This window comes from Anser brachyrhynchus, assembly GCF_964034855.1.
Source record: "Anser brachyrhynchus genome assembly, chromosome: 9".
Lineage (NCBI taxonomy): Eukaryota > Metazoa > Chordata > Aves > Anseriformes > Anatidae > Anser > Anser brachyrhynchus.
In genome coordinates this window covers 21,107,346-21,123,865 of record NC_137703.1, presented here as the reverse complement: position 1 = coordinate 21,123,865, position 16,520 = coordinate 21,107,346, and the positions used below count along the sequence as shown (strand labels likewise).

Here is a 16,520-nt window from a genome sequence, read left to right as displayed (position 1 = left end):
CATTTTTTATTTTGATTTGTTTATGTGAGTAGCTATGCTGTGTGTGTGTTCCAATGCATTATTGAGATATGCTCTAGTTAGAGATGAGACTTGAATTTAATTCTGAAAGAGAAGTTTGTTCAATGACATTTTCTTCCTGATAATACAGTAATGTACAGGGGCTCCAGATTGAAAGCAGTACCACTAAATGATAGGCCTCATATTGCTTCAAAACAATCATATGAAGAAACCTAATACCCTGTGCTGAGGAACAGTAAATGAGCACTGCTCACAGAGAGCAATGAACAATCACAGGAAATGGTAGTAATTGCAACAGTGATCTTCGCATGTTAGCCCTCTAACCATTGCCAAGTTAATTATGAGCATCAATTTATTTACTCCCACAGGCAGCTGTGGGAGAGGCAGCCTAGGAAAAATAAGTTTTGTAAACAGCCATGGGCAATAAAGAGTAGCAGGGTGCAGTCAGAAGAAGGTTATATCATCAAAATCTGAAAGATGTCCAAAATTTGCTCATGTTTATTTTAAAATATTGAGGATATGCCAGGATATTCAACTGCACCAAGACAATACCCCATGGAGGGCCAGGTTCTGAGATTCAGAAACTGGTGTGATGGCAATGGGAGCAAAGTTGAACAGGGTTTCCCATTTCATTCTTTACACCATGTGTATTATGCCCTGCCTCTGGTTTCTTTTATCAAAGAAGGCATGAAACCCCGCTGTAAGAGAAAGTGGGGAAAGTTCAAAACTAACAGCAGCAAAGCAAGCTAGTTCACAACAGGAAAGTAGGTATCAGTCAGGAAACAAAATGCTACTAAGAACACATTTATCTACTATTCTCTTCTCTGCCAACATGTATCCTAGAAATATAAAGACCTCTCAAGGTGCATGTGAGTAAAACAGTGTAAATTGTTGTGAGAACATACATACTCCCCAGAGGCCTCCTGTAAACACGTACACTACAAATATTCATGACTCTTCTCTAACATTCTTGCAAACAACAGTTGACATGAATATTTGTAGAGATCAAAGGAAAGACACAATGAAAAGACTGAAAATGTATTTACTAAATCTGGCAAATAAGCATATTTTCCTGAAGTATTTAGCAGCTTCTGTTTGTGAAATTCATTCATTCATACCTTGCAAAGTGCTTTTGAGACAACAATAGAAAATAATACGCATTTCTAGGATACCTGTGCTATATAGACGGATACTGTCTACCATGTTTGTTATCACAGATATGAGCACAGAGTGGGAGAATAACTCATTGAGAGCAGTCCTGTAGAGAAGGACTTGGGGGTTCTGGTTGATGAAAAGCTCAACATGAGTCAGCAGCATGGGCTTGCAGGCCAGAAGGCCAACTGCGTCCTGGGCTGCATCACCAGAGGAGTGGCCAGCAGGGTGAGAGAGGGGATTGTCCCCCTCTACTCTGCCCTTGTGAGGCCCCACTTGGAGTCCTGAGTCCAGCTCTGGGGTCCCCACCACAAGAAGGAGATGGACCTGTTAGAGTGGGTCCAGAGGAGGGTCATCATATCTACTATGAAGTTGATCAGAGGGCTAGAGCACCTCTCCTATGAAGAAAGCTGAGAGAGTCAGGGATGTTCAGCCTGGAGAAGAGAACACTCCATGAAGACTTCATTGCAGTCTTTCAATACTTAAAAGGGGCTTATAAAAAAGATGGAAAGCAACTTTTTCCTCAGGCAGACAACAGTAGACAAGGGGGGAATGGCTTTAAACTAAAACAGAGGAGACTTAGATTAGACGTTAGGAAGAAATTTATCCCTCAGAGCTTGGTGAGGCCCTGTAACAAGCTTCCCAGAGAAGCTGTGGATGCCCCATCCCTGGAGGTGTTCGAGGCCAGGCTGGATGAGGCCCTGGGCAACCTGGTCTAGAGTAAGGTGTCCCTGCCCGTGGCAGGGGGGTTGGAACTAGGTGATCTTTAAGGACCCTTCCAACCCAAACCATTCTATGGTTCTATACTGTAAGCTTACTAAGACAAAAATCATAAACAATACATTCAGTCATCCATACCAGTCATTTTCTTATTCAGTGTAAATGAACCTGAAATTTTTGGAGATTGAAGAACTTAAAACTATTGCCTAAACAATTTATTACTTAGAACTACATTATCTTTATCCAAAAGATCGCCTTTATTTTTTTCTTCTTGAGGTTGTATCTAAAAACAACTAAAATTCCTAATGAAAGACTACAAAATCCATCATCTCATTCTTTCTTGTAGTTTTCTTCAGGAGAACAGTCTTTCAATTTATAAAGCCTGCTTTCTAGGACAACCCTCTCAATTATGCTGGGGAATTTCTCATGAAGTATTCAGTTACCAGACAGAAAGTATCTGCTATCACATGCAGAACTTTGGACTACGACTGTAAACCACTACGAAATTACTCTTTATTGTTGGTTGGGATTCATGTTTCCACTGGATTCTTTGATTGTACTACATGCATTCGTATACAAATATGTAATACCAAGTTAAGCTTAAATAGAACTTATTATTTCCTCATACATGTCAGTTTTCAAAACTGGGTTAGGCTATTCTGTAAAATAGAGCTAGATTGTAATTTTAATCCAGAACAAGTGATCTGATTTCCAGAAGTGCTGTGTACCTCAGCTCCTACTGACTTTGAAGGTCAAACTGTTGAAAAATAATTCAAATATGGATTTGAACAGTCACTATGAAGAATCTAGATTTCCGATTACTTGTTTCTGTTATTATACGTTCTGTCATTATTATATAGCTAGTATTATTTATTCTAAGTATTTATTTATTCTTCGTGATATATATATATATATTTTTTTTTTTAAATCCCTCACAAACACTCTGCTGTTCATGAAATTCAATAGTATTTTTTGCTGTTGAGCCAGTAAGACATGGAAAAGGTTTTCCACACAGGCTTGTGATTGCTATCTCAACTTACTCATTACTATCCCAGTGCTTGCAGATATTTCCACATCATCCTAGATCTTCCCATAAACTGTATTTGAAACACGAGGAAAAAGTAGTCTTTTGTAACCGTGAATTCTTAATATTGATATAGTCAAGAGATATTAACTATTCAACATGTCAAATAGGTTTTACTTTTCGTTATGTTTATGTCTATCCTTTGAACTGATGATTCAACCTAAAGCTGGGCAAATACTGTTGGGTATTTTTCACAAATCTTCCCACAAGGTTTTTTTTTTTTGATTCTTCTCTTTCCTGCTAATGTGCTTTCTTCAGGCCTATCATTTCTGCTTTCTAAAAAAAAAAAAATGCTTTCCAAAAAAATGAAATCAGTTTCACAAACACAGATGTAAACAACAGCATAAGTTGTGATCTGTGGTCTCTATATACAAATTATTTTCCTTTGACCCAGACATATTTATGAAAAAATGGCTGACACACAGCAAACAACCCCGAGAACTAAAAGCAGGAGCTAAAGTTATTGCTTGCTGCCCCTGGTTGTAACAGGCCCTTCTAAATCTTGCGAACATGCACAGAAGAGACCTTCTGAGACACATTGATCAGATGTCATCATCCAAGTAAGAAAAAGCAGCAGCACCATGTAGTTCCTCTGAATAATAATTATCCCCCAAACAGTTCAAATTTTGACCGGAAAGTACTCAAAACTGATTTCAGTCAGTCTAGGGAATTTATGAGATTCTTGAAATACTTATAATCTGAACATACTTCAGGTGAAAGGGAAAGAGATAAAAATCATTGAGATATCTGCTGAGTAATATCACAGTCGATGGCTTGCATCTATTTTGTGAGGTGAGAAAAACATCATTTGCTAGTCACAGCTTGGCAGCGTTTGTTGAATTAACCAATCTTTCCCCTCAAAATACTGCACATTTCCTGCCTCTCATCAAATATTTTCCTGTTGTTGTTCTGGCACTTCTGCACACTGGGTCAGGGAACAGGTATTTTTCCCTGACTGCACATCAATTTTGATTCCTAATGCATTATCTGGACAATTACTTGCATCCAACAGCTGAAAGTGCTCTAAACAAGTGTCAGAATCAGAGTGGAAATGCTTTAACACATTTGAACAAATCAAAGGATTGTGTGATCTAATCACACTAATCCAAACACTGAAAAATTGTTAAAAACTTTAGCCAGTTGTAAAGCTGTTTTAGACAGCTAAAAAAAAAAAGTTCTCTAGTAATAAATCCACAGGCTAGAATTTATTAGAGAAAGGCTTAACAGAGTCAAGCACTCTCAAAGTCCTTTAAAAATCCAAGCCTAAAAACAGAATTTCCATCACTTTACATGTGGGAAAATAAGTTGCAATACATCAATACATTGAAGTCAACGAAGCTATACTATGTTAAAACTGCAAGAACAGAACTAACCCCACAATACCCCATTAACATTCCCATTTTACATGAAAATTTAGATTAGGAAACCTTTCCCCTAATGTCAAGCTGGTACTGTGCAGTTAAGACCTCACCATTTGCCAACACCACCTCCCCCCCCCCCCCCCCCCCCCCAATCCTACCCCCACAGACTAACCCATCAGTTCTAAATTATTTCTCAATTTCAAATATATTTATTTCCATTTAAATCTCCCACTAATCTATTCAGTATAAATTCTATAGCAATTTGGAGAGTCTGGAGCCATCTGGAAACAAGTGGGTTCTCTCAATTATTGAGCCACAACAACATGCATCACTCTTGAGAATGAAAGCTTTAGTCCATAACCACCTCTTCCCTGAATCTATATGAATCTCAATATTCTGAAATGGCCAAAGCAAAGTAGGACAAAAGGAATGGCACATACATACATAAATCCATGCCCTTCAGTAGGTTCCAAAACAAGGCAATAACAGAACCAGGTAAATCCAGATGGTTCTTTACGAAAAGAATGTCAACTCCACAAACCTTTAACATTATTTTGTTTTATAAATTGATTCTTCAAGAAATGTTCATTATCTATTTCTGATTGACAAGCAAGCAATAACAATTTCTTGTGACAGGGCAAAGAAACCATGGCCTATAATCACAAGAACATTTTTAGCCAGGACCTGTGCCCTAATGAAATAGCTTTCTAGAGATTAAGAATGTCTTTTTTTCAAACCAGCACTAGAGCCTGCAGATAGAAAACAGGAATAAAATGAGGAAAAATCCCTCTTAATCTTGGAGTACAAGTTCTCCTCAAAGTTTCAGCTAGAGTCACAGATTCTCCCCAAAACACTCAGGGTACAGTACGATTTACAGCTGAGCATTTGTATACTATGCTGACTGCTCATCTCTTTGAAGGTTCTGCTGTAAGAATTTCTTAGTTGCTCCAAGAAAGCAACCAACTACTCCCATATAGTTTACTCTAAAGAGTTATCATTCTACAGCATTTTCTCTTATACTTCATTGTTGAAGTAATTTGACATAGATCCTGAAGTATTGCAGTTGCATCCCAATCCTTTACTTCTTTGATAACAATTATAACAGAGAAAGACATTTCCATGCATCACAACAGCTTCTGGTGACTACTTCCAGAGACATCTGGCGTAAACAGGATCCTACATGTCATAACCTCCAAAGTCTATGTAAATGCTCCAGTAGACAAGAGCAGGCAAAAACCAGAGCAATTACATAACCTGAACAGTGTGAGAGATAACATTACTGTGGCACTTCAGAGTTCCTGGTCTGTTCAAAGGTCAGCTAGAACTGAGGAACATTTCCACATAAATAAATAAATAAATAAAAACATTACTTACAGAGAGCAAACCCTCTTGCAGTATATGTATACACCCAACATAGCTAAACTCATACTTGGCAAACAAAGGAAGAGAATGAGCTAGCTTTAATGTAGCCTTGTAAACATCTTACGCTAGATCAGAGTTCCACTAAATGGTTTCATTAAAATCCAGCTCATTGCCATTTTCCAAAGAAAATATTACAGAATTCGTGAAACCCAAATTCACGTTCTTCAATAAGATGCATTTTTCTAGCCTGTTCCATATAGTGAATGACACATACACAAGTTATTTTAAATAACAAAAATAAATGCAGCTTCATCCATTGCTGCTAATTTGTGTTTGGTCATTCATAGTATGCATCTATAATATTGGTATTATTGATAATATGCTCTATAGACTAAATTTCAGTCAGAGCTGTGTTTGCTACGCTGGTAAAAACAGAAATATATTTCAACCAATAGAGTTAAATCAAACTCTAAGTATCCTGCTACATGTCAGTAACAGCCATTTGGAGCTCAAAATACTATGAAGAACAATGCCATTTATACATGTATAGAAAACCATAGGGGGACTATAAAAAATACTAAACAGCCATATGTACATTGAGCATTATTTGTTGGGAACAGGTTAGGTAGCAGATAATTATTACAGCTGCTGAACTAGAAATGAGAATTAGCCCTTTCTTTCAGAGGAAAGGAACAGTAAATCTTTTTGGACTGTAAACATTTAAGGAATTTGTTTGCATCTCAATATTGCTCCATTCCATCTGCCAAGTGGGAAGCTGGAACCACTTTAATTCTATGATTATGTTCAAGTGCCGAAGTATTTGGGTATAGTTAGCTTAAAAATGAATAAATAAGCTGTAGGATAAACTTCCCAAACTTCTTTTTCTACTGGAGATTGTGGAATAGAAGGGAAATGAATCTATGTTTTCTTGGAATAGAAGTTCTTACATATTTTATTTTTGAGAAGAATCACTGTTATCCAAATTCCAGCTCTCTAAACTAGTGGAGTGATAGAATATGCCAGTAGCAGCCTTTTTGCTTGCTGAAGCTACAAGCTCTCTGGAGAGCTGGAGAGACAGATAATATGGAAAAAAAAGTTTAGGAGATCATAACAATCCCTGAAAGTAGAACAGAAACGTATTAGTATCTTCTTATCAGCTCCAGTTTTGGGCTGGAGTTTGAAACATTAATCTAAGTATTCTTTCACTATAAGAACAGAAGAGGCACAAGAAAAATAAAAAATACCAATATTTTGATCAAACTACTGAATAAACACTACAGAAGAGATGTAGGTTTATTATGACAATTTAACTGTTCCTACCAGCTCAGAGGCACAATATTTATGTGAAGACTGACCTATTCACATTTTATATCAAACAAATTCTTACCTTTTTACCAGTTCAGATTTCCTGAGATATAAATATGCATATAAATAAGAACTGTCCTCTTTACAAAGACTGTCAGCTGATTGAACAACATAATTACTGGCAACTTTCCCATTTCAGATTATTCATTTAATACCCCAGTACACAGTTTACATTAATTTCATTTTTTGTTTTCCTACCCTTTTATACTTTTATGGAATCCTCTCAGGAGACGCTCTAGCCCTATTGTGTACTGTTGTACTCCAGCTGCAAAAGGGCTGGGATTGGGGCCAGCGTATGTGAATACTTGAAGGGTCACAGGGTCAGGAGAAATTGGCTGCTTCTGCTCTTTCACTCTCCTCCGAGAAACTGCTCCACACCTCATCACTGAGAAATACACCTCCCACGATCGCTTTTCTCTAATGCAACCAAAACACACTAGTAGAGAGTGTGAGGTACTGGAAGGCTGAGGTCACATTCCAATCAAGCAGATGTTGAAAAGGAAAAAATTACCTTTACCAACACTTAGAGAAAGTAAAATCATTTCTATTCAAATTGCCTCTAAAGATGCGCTTCATAATCATTGAGTAAAGTCTGTACAAAAGCTATGTCACAGTGCTCAAACATAACAGAAAATATTTCTTGAGTGTACATTTATAATGGTGCTAGTTTATTTTTATGTTTAGCAGTTTAGAACTAACAATCCCAGAAAGTGAATTCCGTGATTTAATCATGCGAAATGCATAACGGCGAAAGCCGTGGAAATTTCCTCGCTTTCTCTTGTCACTGTGTCTCAATGTTGGGGAAGCAGGTTTTCAGTTAGTCTCCCACCCTTCAATCCTATGCCTTCATTGTGATATTTCTTCAGATATGATCCACTAGCATTTATGCTGGTAGTTTCTTCCTTACATAATGGGATAGGATCCCCAGATTTATTCATTTAGGCTCATCAGTAATCTGAGCAGATTTATATCCAGTGATATAAACATATGCATGTGGATCTATCTATTCTCCTCTTTAGTACAGATTCACTTACCTCTTGCTGGGTTAAGCAATGTGACACCTCTCATCTGGAACACTTGGAGGAGTATTTATATTATTTCCATTGGGTCATTTTGTTGGCGTTTGCCAGCATTTAAATGGATGAATGACATATCCAAAACACATTTCTCTTACATGCTGGATCTCATCAACACTGGAACATACACAGTACTTTCAGGTGAGTTCACACTACTGACTTCTTAATTTTAGAAATCTCTCTATATGAAGTCACTGGAAACTTTCTTCCCTATTTGTGTGTAGGTATGTCACTAGTATTTAACAGTCAATACAAAGCCTACCTTTTCCTGGACTTCCATCCGAGGGGCACAAGATAATATTCGTAAAAGTAGTACTTCTTAGAAGTAGGATTGGCTTTTTGTCTGTTTACTTGTTTTTTTTTTTTTTTTTTTTTTTTGATTTGTTTTTCCAGCAGTTTGGCTTATTAAAGACTGAAGCTGGTAGGTTTGGGTGCATGTTTCTTAACATTGTATCAAATGGAGTTGGATGCTAAGTTTATAAATACGTATATTTTAAAATCAATAAATGGAAATATTTAACATTCTCTGACATAATGCCTGTGTATATTTGAAACCACAGACAGAGACAGTTTCTTAGGTAAAAGCTTGGCTGTCAGGTAGACTAAATGTTCACAGACTGGTCAAAATTTAATAGAAATTCCCCTACTCACAGCTTCCTGCTCACAAAATGACAAGAATACTACAGTAATAAAAATACACACATTAGTTTGTAAACAATATAATACACAAGGTAGGCAACATGCCAAATCCATTTCCGGGACTCAAAGAACAAAAATGCTCTTGGAGGGTTGATGACCTCCTCGACCTGCTTCCAGATTAATTCTTCTTCTGAGCTACCTGGCTCCAGCCACCATCTGGGCTTACTCTCACAATCACTGCAGAAATTGTTTCTCAGTTGATTATCAACAGTTCTCAACTAGCAGTTGCCAATGCCCAGATGTACCAGTGGCAATCCCTATGCATTTTAGCACAAAATCACCCTTTTGACTTTAACTGGGACTGAAGCTTATTCATGCTTCACAGCTGTTGCAGTGTGGTAGATAAAGGAGCAACCACATTGGCTACACCAGTTCAGACATCAGCATAGTCATTTCTAGTTGCAAAATAGTGACAAAATTTTGTGTTAGAAAGTGGCACTTAAAATTGCAAATAGCTGTTCTCACCTGCACATGTGTTCCCGTTGTCAGTGACAGGATAGTAGCGCTAGTGAGACCAGTAGACCAGTTTTCTATTATGATAATACCAAATGTTAATCCCTAAGATAGAAATCAAGAAAAGAATTTCAAAGTTTCTGCTGCTTTGATGATATTAATTTGAGAAGATATAACAGGAAGATCCAAGTACATCAACTGAAATTATTACCCATTTAAGTAAATCATGGAAAAATAAAGTACTCTCTCCTACACTGCACTGGTCAAAGTACACTAAAAACTGTTTGCTGACTGTATGTGATTTAGGTTTACTTAAATCGCATCTCTATGCAGGAGTTTCAGGCTTTATAACTACTTTTTTCTTCCTATCAGCCTTTAAAGGTATCTTCTGAAAAGACAATTTCTACTATAGTTTATACCAGTTTAGTTTAACTATTCCCCATCATTTTGAAATAATTCAGCAAAGAAATGATATAAAACCCCATTGGAAAATATATATCTTTTAAGCAGCTTAATTTTTTATCACTTAAAAAGAGGGTAATATAAGTTACTATATGAAAAAAACTAATTAGAAAAGCAGACACAATCTATCCTCTCTATATTTCTGGCAAGTTGGCAACAGCTCAAGAGTGATCAGAGACTGGCCTATTTCTCAAGGACCTCAGGAGATTATAATACTTTAAATCATAATCTTAGGAAAATGCCTAAAGCATTTTTTAAAATTATCTTCCTTTAAAAAAAAAAAAAGTTCTGCTCTCCAAATTGGCTGACAGCCAGAGATACTGTAAACAATTGTTTAAGGAAAGCTTGAGACACCCTACATTGACAGAGACTCATGCAAATCTGAACTTCTGCCAGAAGAAACATACTTTATCTGTGAGAGGGAAAAAAATTGGAATAAGTTGTTCATGAGCAAAAATAAAGCAGCACAACTGCTCAATGGTACGTTGGGGGTGGGGGGGGGGGGGGGAGGGCAGGGAGAAGAAGAGCTTAACAGCTTTCCAGATTTCCCATAACCATAAGAAGATTGGAAAAAGTTCTTAAGAAGGCTGAAGAGACAACTTTACAATGTTGTGCATACAATGATCATGTTTTCCTCTTCACAAGGGGAGAAACTAAGACAGGAAACATCAACCCAAACCATCACATCCTCCGTTCAGCAGTACAGCTTGTTTGTAATCGTGTGTTATGCATCTATAAATGTTATATAGGTGGCTGGAGCATGAGTCAAGTAGCAAGGACTGGGATTTAAGGTGCCTCCATCCTCAGTATCTCCACTTGCTCTGATTTCATAGAACCACAGAATGGCTTGGGTTGGAAGGGACCTTAAAGATCACCTAGTTCCAACCCCCTGCCATAGGCAGGGATGCCACCCACTAGACCAGGCTGCCCAGGGCCCCATCCAATCTCGTCTTGAACACCTATGGAGATGATTCTGGTGATTAGGGATTGGTCCTAAATTTAAGTAACATTTTTAAGGATTTACCCTCTTCAGTTCAGCTCCTACACTGAGAAGGAACTATAAGAGCCAAGTTTTGCCAATAACTAAGCAGCAAAAACATTTTCCATCCTATCATGAGAATTCAAGCCAAATGGTGTACCTTGACCTCGTATGTAAGACCTACACTCTACTATGTGTTTGGCAACCAAGTAATTTATGAAATCTGGACCTCAACTCCTATGTGTGTTAGTGCCCCCTGTAACAGAAACAGACTTGAAAACATTTATCCTCACAATAGCTTTGTGAGAATAAATAGATTAAAGGCCACTCATGGTTACCACAAGGTTCTATCATGGAGTCTTGAGATGTTCTTCTTTTGGGACATTTTATCTTAATTTCCTTTGGTTTTGTTATTACTACTTCTTTTAGCATACAAGTTTTAGCATGAGACTACCCATGTAACCCACTGGACATTAAAACAATTTTAACAACTCAGAAGTAGCTAGTTTACCCTTTTGTGTCAATGTCTAAGTACTTTTAATTAAAGCATGACTGATAAATGTGAATATTCATTACTAGTTCTGTTAATGTTAAAATCATAATGTATATACTTCTTGGTTTGTGTTATAAATACACATTCTTTGCATACCTCGTTTCCACTATGTGTGGTAGGCAAGTATTTTGAAGTAGATTAACACAATTCTGGTATCCCTTCTTGTCTTCAGTGTGCAATTGCACAGTAGAAACAGATACAAGAAATTGGGAGGGGGCGGAGTAAACTTCTCTATTGTGTTGCCCTTCAATGATCTTTAGTGATGTTAATATGTTTCAGATTATGCATTAGGTTAAAAGTACAAAAAGAAAACAGGCACATATATCTTTACATTACTTCAAAATCTCTTTGTTCAAATCCCTGTGTCCACTGAGGAAACTTCAGATTTCCTGTTGGGGAAGTGCAATACTGGAGGATGTAGCTACATTGTTGTAAACATTATAGTGTCTATGCTAAAAGGAAGGAAAACAGGATTCATTTTTATCCATTAACACTACTCATTTTATACACAGCTCATTTTATAACTACAGGACAAATTAGAGATAAAGCACACAAAGTAGCCCTCCAAATAATTATATTTCTATATAGTTGTTCAATTGCATATCATTTTAGTTTCTGATTATTTTTAAAAATCAGTAAAATAATGTCATCCTGTCAGTTTGTAAGAGCTAATAAAAAATAAACATTAGACATACTATGTAAAAAGTCAGTCCTAGAAAATAGTAGTTTTGAGATACTGGAAATAAATAGTCAAGATATTTTCCTTCTGTTGTGTATCAGTGACACTAATTGCAAAGTTCTTTGGAAATAGTAATAATAAGAAAATCTTGCAGAGGAGTTTATTTTAGCCCTTTCTTTGTTGAAAGGAAGAAAGTTTATCATCTTTATTCTGACTGTTATTGTCCAAGCTGATAAACCAGCCAAGTGAGTAATGTTTTTCCTTAAGCCCTTATTTGTTTTATGTTCACATTTCATGGATTAGTATCACCATAGTTTAAGTAACAACAATCAGAACTTATTATAATAAACATTTTGCCAAGCTGTTTAAGCTGAAAGTCTGAGAACGTTAAAAAGCTAGAGAAAACAAAACCCTCTCCTCAAATATTCTCCTCCTACCCCCAGCAGAACATTACTAGGTGTGACTGTAGTTAATAGTTTCAATACTATTTTGTTTTAATATCCACACATTTTTGCTATTCCCATGACATGGGAAACTAAACCTTTCTGTACATCTGAGTACATAAGCCAGTTAAACATGACTGTTCAGTCTTCCTTCAAAGGAGGGAAACGATGTACCTCTCAGAATACTGTGGGGCCTCATTCAAATACCTTGATGAACTGTTGATGACCAACGACAACCCTCTTGATTTCAGTCAGACACAGGTCATTAAGCTTGTGAAGAACCATCTCCTCAAAATCATTTCTAATCATTCTGGCCAAGAGTCATATGGTCAACTAAAAGGCCATGAAGATGTACACAGAGTGCATTTTCCTTGGTCAGTCCTCCAAATAGAAATTCTTAGCTCAGCCACTGACATACAACTGTTTTCATAAAAACGGTGAACATAGTTTTTAACCAAAACATCATGTAAAACATTGACGTGTTAATCTCAAATAAAAAAGCTTCATATTTTGGGGCATATAAGCACGGTAAGAGTGGAAAATCAGAGGTGACAATTACAACCAACCCTAGTTTCTTTGTTAGACAGAATTCTGGTTAAATGAACTATATGGAAGTTGTATTTATTGTGCCTGGCATAGTAAGGTTTAGTACAGCAGGTCTGTGTTATAAATGTGCATTTAATTGAAAATTGAGGTAGGTAATTAAAAATCTTCTGGATTGCTTTCTTTGGTACAAATCTGTAGACATCCAAACCTATAGAACTATTCAGTGACTCAGGGGCACTTGAATTTAAATTTGTCTTGTTTTTCTGGAAGGATCTTACGCATTAGTATTGTTTCAGACAAACTACAAGAAAAGTGAAGTATTTTTACTTATTTCTCAAACACATCGTATATAAGCAACTATAGCTGTCTCAAACACACCTTTACTTGACAACTTCACAGAACCAGAGCTGGATGCAACTGTTCTGCATTGCCACTGTTCTTTAGAAGATGAATCCATTCCAGAATAGGTGATACTGCTCTTTCTCCTCTATGCACCATTAACTAAAGTCTATCACAAGAGGGAAAATTTTAGATAAACTGTAGTGACTTTTTTTTTTAATTAAAATAATTAATTCAACCTTTGAATAACAAAAATAAAATGTCACTGAGCTACATGAATAAGGGGACTTGCCAACCCCCAGAAGATATCCAATGACAAATAGTTTGAAAGTTTGATTTTCTGAATCCTTCAATATGTAGGAGGTTTGATCCATACATCTACTGGACTCTTAAGCATGATCCACAGCAGCTTCATTACTGTGTCATGAGACCTATAAAAGCCAACTGTGTCAGTTAGCAAGGTAGATTGCTATCACACCTCGAGCTGCCACAGGACAAAAGCTCATCACTAACTCAGTTCATCACTAACTACAGCTGATCAAATGATCCACTGCAAACTGCCTATTGAACATAGCATGAGATATCTATGAACTAATAACAATTTGATTGAAGTGCTGACACCGCAGCAAGAGGGGATTTATTGGTTTCTGGCTGATTCATTCAAGCAGTAGAATGTTCTGCCAATTTGGATGATGAAGTCAGGCAGGGCTTTAGAAGCTTTTCAGTTGTGTCTTCGCATGCAGCTGGGGTAACGTGCTATATGCACTGCCTATTAATGCTCTGCAATCTTAACCATGATTCTTTGCCTTGATTTCATTATATAAATAGAGGTAACACCTGAATACAAACAAAGAGACGAGAATTTAAGTAAAAGAACATAATTTATACATTCTTTTCTATGAAGAAAACCAAAGTTAAATTATCCTGAAGTTTGTTCAATTTAATTATTTAAAAATACTGGTATGGAGAAAGAAAACAACACAAAGGGACAATTCTATATGAACAAACATAACTGAACTAAAGTAACAATAACTGGCCAGCTCAGGATCTGGCTAAGCATAACATGCCACATGAAGTCATGCTATCCCATCTCTACCTCTGCTTCCAGACAATCAGACAACTATACCCCTGGGAGAGTCTTGCCCAACACGAAAGATGCTGACACAAACATACTATTTATAATTCAGGTAGGCAATATACTTTGAGATTCTTATTTGGCAACACATGAAAGGTAGCTTGTTGAATACTGTAGGCTTAAGAAAGCAAAACATGCTCTCAGACTTCAGTTTTGCTAGATTTTAGTTGTGGCATAGACTATAGGAAAACACACAGCAAGCAAAGACAAACATGTTTTTCGAAAGAATGATTTAGACTACTTTCAAATATAACAAAAACAACCAATAGGGGGAAAAAAGCAGCAGGCACAGTGATTACAGTAATAACAGCACAGTAATTTTTCAGCCTTAATACAACTGAAAAGTTTCATATGTGCATTTCTCCTAAAACAACTGTATTTATAGCTGTGACTGTCAGTCAAAGCCAATATTATCTTTCCTTTGACCTTAAAGCTTAAGTTTTTATTTACACCTGTATCTACAAGAACACAAGGGCTTCAGTCTATAACACAGCTTTCCTTAGCTGATACACATAAAAGAACATAAAGTACTTTTCATTACATAAGTTGCTGTACATCAGGAAGATCACAGGCAGCCAAACACCTGATATGATAATTCCAAATTTAGAGTCCCTTGTTCATATGGAAGTACTAGTTAAATTAGTAGTTACACGACTAATAAATGATAACTCTACTAAGGGTTAAATTACCTCACTTTGTGTGGACACTGCCAGAAGTGTTTGGATTTGTGTCATGCCCCTAAGCGCCTCAGGATTTTAATCAACCAGCAAGTATCTACTTCACTATGAAAGTATAGCTCATCTCAGTTTTTATCTGTGAGGTTTCATTACTGAATCTCAAAGTCAGGCCAGTGGAACAACTGCTGAGGAAACTGGATACCTCAGGAGAAACTCAGTTATGCACTTCATCAGTAAAGACACACAGAAGACCGCTGTAGAGGTGGTGGCCCACAAAACTTAAAAAGGTGCATTGCTTCCTGACTGATTTCTTGACTATAGCAAAGCACCTCAAAATAAAATATTAGTTGATTAACGCAATTTAAATCTTGGAAATTAATAAACATGCACACAAAAAAATAGATGATAATCACACTCAGTGAGACACTGAGATCAGTAGTACTATGCTAAGAATATGATTTGAGCTGGAGGCAAGTGTTCACAGGCCAAACTTAGCATGTTACTTTATACCAGCTTAAATTCAGAGACTGTGATGGTGGCAATCATTGCCTTGCACATCTATTAAATACCCTTAGTGTTTTTTCTTAAATCACAAATTCACAGGTGTACATGTCCTTTCAGCTTTGCTTATTAATTTTAGACCCTAAAAAAATTACAAAGAAAGCAATAGGGAAAACTTCAGGCTTTTTGAATTTTGCCATCATATAAAAAAAGGAAAAAAGGAACAAAGGAACAAGTGGACAGGTCTCCCAGGAGACCACACATGCTGATTTACTGATGAAATCAAAAGTGTATCCTTTAGGAAGTGAACAGTTTTCTCTTGAAAAGATAGAATATTCTCTACTGTCATATATAATCAATATCATTTGTGAAAAAGATTGATAACACACTAGGCAGAAATAGAATATAGTTTTAAAGCTAAATCAAAAAAGGTATAAATATAAAGTGCATGAATAGCCAACTAAATATACAATATATTTTGTTCAAGAAACATGACATTCAATTGAAAAAATCTTATTAATTCTTTTTGTTTTTCCTTTTTTTTTTAAGCAAGTATTACAGAAAGGGGAATAGTTGAAGGGTAGGGACGTGATATCTTTTCTTTAGCATTCTTGCAATACTGTATCTGTAATACTGAATTATGATTTATAAAACTTACTATAATAAAGAGTGGCAAAGAAGAAAAATAGATAATGCTTTTGGTCAGGCTAAGTATTTTGCGTGCGTATGCTCTGAAAGCTTTCGTTTCATTTCTTTTCTGATTTTAGTTAGTATTGGAAATACTAACTAAACACATTAGAGAATAGCTAAAGAAGGCCACCTCACCCACTCCCAGGGAGCATATAGGAAAGAGCAGTACCAATTCACACATCCTTGAAGCCACAGGCATTTCCACTATTATACCCTCCAGAAGACT

The 16,520-nt window shown here is 36.5% G+C and overlaps 1 protein-coding gene across 13 annotated transcripts in view; it reads right to left on the bottom strand.

Annotated features, from left to right (window-relative positions):
- LOC308199825 (uncharacterized protein) overlaps positions 1–16,520 on the bottom strand; it is a 605,136-nt gene that overhangs the window by 171,489 nt on the left and 417,127 nt on the right. Inside the window, exon 2 of one of the 13 annotated variants that reach the window (XR_013954995.1) lies at positions 9,303–9,395. The exons of the other annotated variants lie outside the window; for them this stretch is intronic. The gene's annotated coding sequence lies outside the window, so the exon portion shown is untranslated. The remainder of the gene's footprint in view (positions 1–9,302; positions 9,396–16,520) is intronic. 13 annotated transcript variants of the gene reach the window in all.